This window comes from Piliocolobus tephrosceles, chromosome 9 (genome assembly GCF_002776525.5).
Source record: "Piliocolobus tephrosceles isolate RC106 chromosome 9, ASM277652v3, whole genome shotgun sequence".
Lineage (NCBI taxonomy): Eukaryota > Metazoa > Chordata > Mammalia > Primates > Cercopithecidae > Piliocolobus > Piliocolobus tephrosceles.
In genome coordinates this window covers 79,851,969-79,858,842 of record NC_045442.1, presented here as the reverse complement: position 1 = coordinate 79,858,842, position 6,874 = coordinate 79,851,969, and the positions used below count along the sequence as shown (strand labels likewise).

General features: G+C 41.1%; 1 pseudogene across 1 annotated transcript; it reads right to left on the bottom strand.

The window, feature by feature from the left end:
- Window positions 1-568: 568 nt before the first annotated feature.
- LOC113225087 lies at window positions 569-1,858 on the bottom strand (annotated as a pseudogene). The gene has a single exon (XR_003309712.1). The product of XR_003309712.1 is annotated as a eukaryotic initiation factor 4A-I pseudogene (transcript).
- Window positions 1,859-6,874: the final 5,016 nt, after the last annotated feature.

Here is a 6,874-nt window from a genome sequence, read left to right as displayed (position 1 = left end):
CACCTCACCCAGGAAGGGCAAGGGGTCGGTGAATTCCCTTCCATAGCCAACGGAAGCTGTGACAGATGGTACTTAGAAAATCAGTACACTCCCACCCTAATACTGTGCCTTTCTTTTTTCTTTTTTTTTTTTTTTGCAGTTTCCAAGTCATTTTATTCAGAATTTTGTGTTTGTTTCCTGAATCAATAAATACTATACAAAACAATGTAAAAATGGCTACCATTTTCTCTACCCTGCTTCCCCCCACCTGGGGACAACCCCCGGGCAACCTCACTCAGGGGTTTTAGGGGTTCTCCCTCCAGATTTGGTCCAGCAAATGAGGCTGAGTGACATAGTCCCCTGAATCACTTTCAAAGGAGCTCAGTTGAGGTGAGGAGAGCCTCTGGGATCTGGAGGTTTCTAGGTTAGGGAAATGGATTAGTGTTTTTTTGGGAGAAGAGCCGGCGCCTGGGGCAAGAGCCTACCCCAAAGAAAAGGGTGTCTAAAATATTCACGGTTCCTTCTTTTGCCTCAAAAAGTGACATTTATTCAAAGAAAAAAATTGACAAGATGTCTATCCCTTGGCTCCCTTCCCTCCCCCCTTCTGCTGCTCCTCAGCACCCCGAGATTGAGCCCTGGCTGGGGCTGGTGGCAGGACAACCCCTCAGATGAGGTCAGCAACATTGAGGGGCATTTCCTCAATGGAGGTGTTATAGAAGGTCTGGATGTCTCTAAGAGTCCTCTTGTCTTCTTCTGTCACCATGTTAACAGCCACACTTTTACGGCCAAACCGTCCACCTCGACCGATTCTGTGGATATAGTTTTCCCTGTTGGTGGGAAGGTCATAGTTGATGACTAAAGAAACCTGCTGCACATCAATGCCTCTGACCAGCAGGTCAGTGGTAATCAAAACCCTGCTAGAGCCAGAACAAAACTCCCTCATGATCACGTCTCGTTCCTTTTGGTCCATATCTCCATGCATGGCAGAGACAGTGAAATCTTGAGCATGCATCTTCTCGGTGAGCCAGTCCACCTTCCCCCGGGTGTTGATGAAGATGACTGCCTGGGTGATGGTCAGGGTTTCATACAAGTCACATAGTGTGTCCAGCTTCCACTCCTCTCGTTCCACGTTGATGTAGAATTGGCGGATACCCTCCAGGGTCAACTCTTCCTTCTTGACAAGAATCTGAATGGAGTCCCTCATGAACTTCTTGGTCACCTCAAGCACATCAGAAGGCATTGTAGCTGACAGCAAAACTACCTGGGTGTTGCTGTTGAGCTTTTGGAATATGTCACAGATCTGGTCCTTGAATCCATGGCTTAACATTTCGTCAGCTTCATCCAGTACAAACATCTTGATGTATTTGGGAGACAAGTATCTCTGGTTAAGCATATCAAACACTCGGCCAGGGGTCCCCATGATTATGTGGGGGGCTTCCATCTGCAGTTTATGCACCTCAGCACACACGCTGGTGCCCCCAATACAGGCATGACAAGAGGCACCCATGTAGTCTCCTGGTGCCATGACCACCTTCTGTATCTGCTGAGCCAATTATCGAGTGGGTGCCAGGACCAAGGCCTGGGCGGCTTTTAGATCTAATTCGATCTGCTGCAGAATCAATATAGCAAATGTGGCCATTTTCCCAGTCCCAGATTGGGCTTGAGCGATCACATCATAACCCTTGATACAAGGTAGAATGGCTCTCTGCTGGATGGCAGACGGCTTCTCAAAACCATTTATGCCATGGAGAAGGGACTCTGAGAAGTTCATGTCATCAAAGCTGTCAACAATCTCATTCCAGTTACTCTTGATGACACCTTCGGGCTCCATCCCATTGGGGCTATTGTCTCTGGATTGGGAATCCTGGCTTGCAGACATGATCCTTAGAAACTAGGCAATACTGTGCTTTTACCTCCCAGTAGGGGCCAATTGACACCTCATACAGACAGGTGCCCCTCTGAGACAAAGCTTCCAGAGGAAGGATCAGGCAGCAACATTTTCCGTTCTGCAGCTTCTGCTGGTGATACCCAGGCAAACAGGGTCTGGAGTGGACCTCCAGCAAACTCCAACAGACCTGCAGCTGAGGGTCCTGACTGTTAGAAGGAAAACTAACAAACAGAAAAGACATCTGCACCAAAACCCCATCTGTACATCACCATCATCAAAGACCAAAGGTAGATAAAAACACAAAGATGGGGTGAAACCAGAGCAGAAAAACTGAATATTCTAAAAATCAAAGGGCCTCTTCTCCTCCAAAGGAATGCAGTTCCTTGCCAGCAATGGAAAAAAGCTGGATGGAGAATGACTTCGATGAGTTGAGAGAAGGCTTCAGATGATCAGCAGTAACAAACTTCTCTGAGCTAAAGGAGAATGTTCAAACCCATTGCAAGGAAGCCAAAAACCTTGAAAAAAGGGTGACTAACTAGAATAAACAGTGTAGAGAAGATATTAAATGACCTGATGGAGCTTAAAACCTGGAATGAGAACTACGCAATGCATGCACAAGCTTCAGTAGCCGATTAGATCAAATGGAAGAAAGGGTATCAGTGATTGAAGATCAAATGAATGAAATGAAGTGAGATAAGAAGTTTAGAGAAAGGAAGAATAAAAAGAAGTGAACACAGCCTCCAAGAAATATGGGAACTATGTGAAATGACCAAGTCTACATTTGATTGGTGTACCTGAAAGTGATGGGGAGAATGGAACCAAGTTGGAAAACACTCTTCAGGATATTATCCAGGAGAATTTCCCCAATGTAGCAAGGCAGGTCAACATTCAAATTCAGGAAATACAGAGAATGTCACAAAGACACTCCTCGAGAAGAGCAACTCCAAGACACATAATTGTCAGATTCACCAAAGTTGAAATGCAGGAAAAAATGTTAAGGGCAGCCAGAGAGAAAGATCAGGGTACCCACAAAGGGAAGCCCATCAGACTAACAGCAGATTTCTCAGCAGAAACTCTACAAGTCAGAAGAGAGTGGGGACCAATATTCAACATCCTTAAAGAAAAGAATTTTCAAATCAGAATTTCATGTCCAGTCAAACTAAGCTTCATAAGTAAAGGAGAAATAAAATCATTTACAGACAAGTAAATACTGAGAGATTTTGTCATCACCAGACCTGCCTTACAAAAGCTCCTGAAACAAGCACTACACATGGAAAGGAATAACCAGTACCAGCCACACTGCAAAAACATGCCATATTGTAAGACCAAATTGTAAATTGCTAGGAAGAAACTGCATCAATTAATGAGCAAAATAACCAGCTAACATCATAATGACAGGATCAAATTCACACATGACCATATTAACTTTAAATGTAAATGGGGTAATTCCTCCAATTAAAAGACACAGACTGGCAAATTGGATACAGAGTCAAGACCCATTAGTATGCTATATTCAGGAGAACCATCTCACGTACAGAGACACACATAGGCTCAAAATAACGGGATGGAGGAAAATCTATCAAGCAAATGGAAAACAGAAAAAAGCAGAGATTGCAATCCTAGTCTCTGATAAAACAGACTATAAACCAACAAAGATCAAAAGAGACAAAGAAGGCCATTACATCATGGTAAAGGGATCAATTCAAAAAGAAGAGCTAACTATCATCAATATATATGCACCCAATACAGGAGCACCAAGATTCATAAAGCAAGTCAAGTCCTTAGAGACCTACAAAGAGACTTAGACTCCCACACAATAATAATGGGAGACTTTAACACCCCGCTGTCAATATTAGACAGATCAACGAGACAGAAATTTAACAAGGATATCCAGGAATTGAACTCAGCTCTGCACCAAACAGACCTAGCAGACATCTACAAAACTTTCCACCCCAGTTCAACAGAGTGTACATTCTTCTCAGCTTATTCCAAAATTGACCAATAGTTGGAACTAAAGCACTCCTCAGCAAATGTAAAAGAACAGAAATTGTAGCAAACTGTCTCTAAGACCACAGTGCAATCAAACTAGAATTTAGGATTAAGAAACTCACTGAAAGTTGCTCAACTACATGGAAACTGAACATCCTGCTCCTGAATGACTACTTGGTACATAATGAAATGAAGGAAGAAATAAAGATGTTCTTTGCAACCAATGAGAAAAAAGAGACAACATACCAGAATCTCTGGGACACATTTAAAGCAGTGTGTAGAGGGAAATTTATAGCACTAAATGCCCACAAAAGAAAGCAGGAAAGATCTAAAATTGACACCCTAACATTACAATTAAAAGAACTAGAGAAACAAACACATTCAAAAGCTAGCAGAAGGTAAGAAATAACTGAGATCAGAGCAGCACTGAAGGATATAGAGACACAAAAAACTTTTCAAAAAAAATCAATGAATCCAGGAGCTGGTTTTCTGAAAAGATCAACAAAAATGATAGACCTCTAGCAAGACTAATAAAGAAGAAAAGAGAGAAGAATCAAATAGTCGCAATAAAAAATGATAAAGGGGATATCACCACCAATCCCACAGAAATACAAACTACCATCAGAGAATACTATAAACACCTCTATACAAATGAACTAGAAAATCTAGAAGAAATGGATAAATTCCTGGACACATACACCCTCCCAAGACTGAACTTGGAATAAGTTGAATCCCTGAATAGACCAATAACAGGCTCTAAAATTGAGGCAATAATTAATAGCCTACCAGCCAAAAAGGTCCAGGACTAGATGATTTCAGAGCCGAATTCTACCAGAGGTACAAAGAGGAGCTAGTACCATTCCTTCTGAAACTATTCCAATCAATAGAAAAAGAGGGAATACTCCATAACTATTTTATGAGGCCAGCTTCATCCTGATACCAAAGCCTGGCAGAGACACAACAAGAAAAGAGAATTTTAGATCAATATCCCTGATGAACATCGATGCAAAAATCCTCAATAAAATACTGCCAAACCAAATCCCGCAGCACATCAAAAAGTTTATCCACTATGATCAAGTGGGCTTCATCCCTGGGATGCAAGGCTGGTTCAACATATGCAAATCAATAAATGTAATCCATCATATAAACAGAACCAAAGAGAAAAACCACATGATTATCTCAATAGAAGCAGAAAAGGCCTTTGACAAAATCCAACAGCCCTTCATTCTAAAAATTCTCAATACACTAGGTATTGATGGAACATATCTCAAAATAATAAGAGGTATTTATGACAAAACCACAGCCAATATCATACTGAATGGGCAAAAGCTGGAAGCATTCCCTTTGAAAACTGGCACAAGACAGGGATGCCTTCTCTCACCACTCCTATTCAACATAGTGTTGGAAGTTCTGTCCAGGGCAATCAGGCAGGAGAAAGAAATAAAGGATATTCAATTAGGAAAAGAGGAAGTCAAACTGTCACTGTTTGCAGATGACATGGTTGTATATTTAGAAAACCCCATCATCTCAGCCCAAAATCTCCTTAGGCTGGTAAGTAACTTCAGCAAAGTCTCAGGATACAAAATCAATGTGCAAAAATCACAAGCATTCCTATACACAATTGACAGACAAACAGAGAGCCAAATTGTGAGTGAACTCCCATTCACAATAGCTTCAAAGAGAACAAAATACCTAGGTATCCAACTTACAAGAGATGTGAAGAACCTCTTCAAGGAGAACTACAAACCACTGCCCAAGGAAACAAAAGAGGACACAAACAAATGGAAGAACGTTCCATGCTTCATGGAATAATCAATATAGTGAAAATGGTCATACCACCCAAGGTAATTTATAGATTCAATGACAACCCCATCAAGCTACCCATGTCTTTCTTCACAGAACAGGAAAAAACTACTTTAAAGTTCATATGGAACCAAAAAAGAACCCGCATTGCCAAGACAAACCTAAGAAAAAAGAACAAAGCTGGAGGCATCATGCTACCTGACTTCAAACTATACTACAAGGCTACAGTAACCAAAACAGCATGGTACTGGTACCAAAAAAGAGATACAGACCAATGGAACAGACCAGCGCCCTCACAAATAATACCACATATCTACAACCATCTGATCTTTGACAAAGCTGACAAAAACAAGAAATGGGGAAAGGATTCCTTATTTAATAAATGGTGCTGGGAAAACTGGTTAGCTATATGTAGAAAGCTGACACTGGATCCCTTCTCTACACCTTATACAAAACGAATTCAAGATGGATTAAAGACTTAAATGTTAGACCTAAAACCAAACGTTTTTAAACCCTAGAAGGAAACCTAGTCAATACCATTCAGAACATAGGCATGGGCAAGGACTTCATGACCAAAATACCAAAAGAAATGGCAACAAAAGCCAAAATTGACAAATGGGATCTAATTAAACTAAAGAGCTTCTGCACAGCAAAAGAAACTACCATCAGAGTGAACAGGTAAACTACAGAATGGGAGAAAATTTTTAAAATCTACTCATGTGACAAAGGGCTAATATCCAGAATCTACAAAGAACTTAAACAAATTTATACGAAAAAAATCATACAACCCCATCAAAAAGTGGGCAAAGGATATGAACAGCCACTTCTCAAAAGAAGACATTTATGCAGCCAACAGACATGTGAAAAAATGGTCATCAACACTGGCTGTCAGAGAAATGCAAATTGAAACAGCAGTGAGATACCATCTCACATTGGTTAGAATGGCGATCATTAAAATGTCAGGAAACAACAGGTGCTGGAGAGCATGTGGAGAAATAGGAACACTTTTACACTGTTGGTGGGACTGTAAACTAGTTCAACCATTGTGGAAGACAGTGTGGCGATTCCTCAAGGATCTAGAACTAGGAATACCAATTGACCCAGCCATCCCATTACTGGGTATATACCCAAAGGATTATAAGTCATGCTGCCATAAAGACACATGCACACATATGTTTATTGAGGCACTATTCACAATAGCAGAGACTTGGAACC